The sequence below is a fragment of the Lipotes vexillifer genome, unplaced genomic scaffold (assembly GCF_000442215.2).
Source record: "Lipotes vexillifer unplaced genomic scaffold, Lipotes_vexillifer_v1.1 scaffold415, whole genome shotgun sequence".
NCBI lineage: Eukaryota > Metazoa > Chordata > Mammalia > Artiodactyla > Lipotidae > Lipotes > Lipotes vexillifer.
Genome location: NW_006774345.1, coordinates 2,603,773 through 2,606,594, shown reverse-complemented (window position 1 = coordinate 2,606,594; position 2,822 = coordinate 2,603,773).

The following is a 2,822-nucleotide window of genomic DNA, read 5'->3' as shown; positions in this document are numbered from 1 at the left end:
GGAATAGAAGGAAGAGCAGGAATTTCAACAAAGGAGCTAGAGTAATTCAATGGGCAAAGGATAGTCTTTTCAACAAATAGTGCTGAAATAATTGGATATCTTATACAAATAAGAACTTTGGCCCTTATATCATATACACAAATTATCCTGAAAGGATTGTAGGCCTAAACATAGGGATTAAAACCAAAAATATTCTGGAAGAAAGGAGGAGAAAATCTTCGTGGCCTTAGGTTAAGCAAAAAAAATTTTTAGTTATATCACAAAACGCATGAACCACGGGGAAAAAACGTGGTTAAATTGGACTTCATTAAAATTAAAACTTTTGCTTTTCTAAAGACACTATTTAAAATATATGTGAAATATATAGCTGGAAAACATTTGTATCCTGATTATAAAGAAGCACAGCTATAACTCAATAATTAGAAGACAGAAGTCTGAAAAAAATACACAAAGATTTTTAACAGACATTTCACAAAAATATATATATATATATGTGACTAATAAGCACAGAAAAAATGTTCAACATCATTAGTCATTAGGAAAATGAAAATTAAAAGCACAGTGGATACCACTCTACTACAGTGGCTAAAAGACTAACAATATTAAATGTTGGCAAGGATATGGAACAACTGGAATGCCCATGTATTAGTGGAGGGAATGCAGAATGGTACAGTCACTTGGGAAAAAGCTCTCCTACTCCTATATATTGATCTAAGAGAGATGAAAACATAAGTGCACATATTAGCTGTATTCATATTAGCTGAAAATTGGAGACAATTCAAATGCCCAACAACTAGTGAATGGATAAACAAATTGTGACATAGCCATACTTCGGAATAACTATTAAGCCACAACTAGCAACAATATACTGATGCATACAATAATGTGGATGAAAAAGCATTATACTCAATTAAAGAAGCCACACATAAACACTACATGATATATATTTCCGTTTACTTGAAATTCTAGATAAAAAAAACTACATTAAAAAAAAAAAAGATCAGTGGTGTCCAGGGGCTGGAGGTTGAGAGATAGGATATGCAAAGAGGCATGAGGAAGCTTTTTCAGGAGATGGGAATGCTCTGTACCATGATGGTCATGGTGGTCCCATGACTGTATATAATTTTAAAATTCATCAAATTGTACAACAAGCATTGACAAATTTTACTGCATTTAAATTATTCTTAAATTACAAATATATTTTAACTATATCATAATCAAGGTATAATGTAAATACACACACATATAATTTATATTTATACATCTGGTAGCAGAGGTAGGGTGGATAAAATTGAAAAAAGACCAGAGGATCAACTATACTTCAATTAAAAAAATAAAACAGACAAATATCTACTGAAAAAGAGAAAAAGAAAGACTAAAGGTAGAGAAGACATTAAGAAGTCAATGTGATCCTGGTAATCCTGAAGAAAGGCAGTTGTAGAGGGAATGGGAATGAAGAACATGAAATACATGTTAGAGATGTTTCAGAATTAGGACTATTCCACAGAACTTGCTGGCCCCTTTTCTTTCTCTTTTTTTCTTCTGGTATAAATAAGAAATCCCTCGCCTTAGTCTCAGGCACATTTGATCACGTTTGGTGGTACCAGTCACAAGGAATGTACGAGGAAGAAGGAGATTGGGGTATCCATGAGCCTAGCATAGCCATTCTCAGCTGAAAATAGTGGGAGATTAAGATTGGACAAAATAATCCATGTGCTTTTTTTTTTTCCCTTTATGTTCACTTTCCCAATTCCCCACCCCAGGAAATTGTGACACAGTTTTGTGGAGAGACATTGATTTGAAAACCTCCATGCATAATTCTGATTCAGTCTCACTTTCTAACAACTTCAGTTTCCCTCTCCAGAACTTGAGTTGAGAACCATTGATTTAAAATCTGATAAGACATGCCCAGGGAAGAGAGTAAGATCAGCTTTTAGATATGCTGAGTTTGCAGAGGTGGCAGAGAATTCTAGGGGGCATGTGTGACAAGAAATTGAGATTGAAGATATGAAGTTAAGGATGAAGATATGAAGTTAAGGAAACTGGTTAGAGCTGAGGATGTTAAATTGAAATTTTTCAGTACGGGGACGGTATTTTAAGCCATAGAAGTTGAAGAAATCCTCAGAGAGAGAGAAAAAAAAAAAAGATCTGAGGATTGAATTCAATAAATTAACCAGAAACAAAGGGCAAGAGGAAAAAGAAGAGTCAGTAAAAGAAACAAAGTAATAGTGATAAGAGAAGTAGGGGAGACTCAGAAAAGTGTGATAACATATTTAGTCAATGATTGGAGCAAAAATATAAGCCAGAGAGGGTAAGAGTCACTTGTACTTATGTGATTTACCTGAAAAGAATTCCTCTAACAGTCTGTCTTCTATGTTAAAGATGAAGGTGAAAGATCTTTGGAGGCTTTTAAAGACTACATATATTATCTGGATAGAGTCGAGTGTGTAATGGAGATTTTAAAAGATTTATACTGAGATATTTATGCACTCAGTCTCATGTATGTAATTCATTTGCCAGAACATGACTGATCACTTTGCTTTCAAAGAGAGAAAGAGTAAAACCCTGACAGTTACATGTTCAGATGTCTCAATTTCAACTTCATTTTAATTGTAAAATGCTGTTATGTCACTTCTAAACCAGTTTATAAAGAATTACTTTGACATAATTATATAATGGCTTCTATCAATCATCTCTTTTGCAGTTTTTCAATCCCAGACTTAACTTAAAGCACACTCAGTAGCCTATGCAGCTAAATTGCCTTAAATAAAAGCCATGGGGCTTCCCTGGTGGCGCAGTGGTTGAGAGTCCGCCTGCCGATG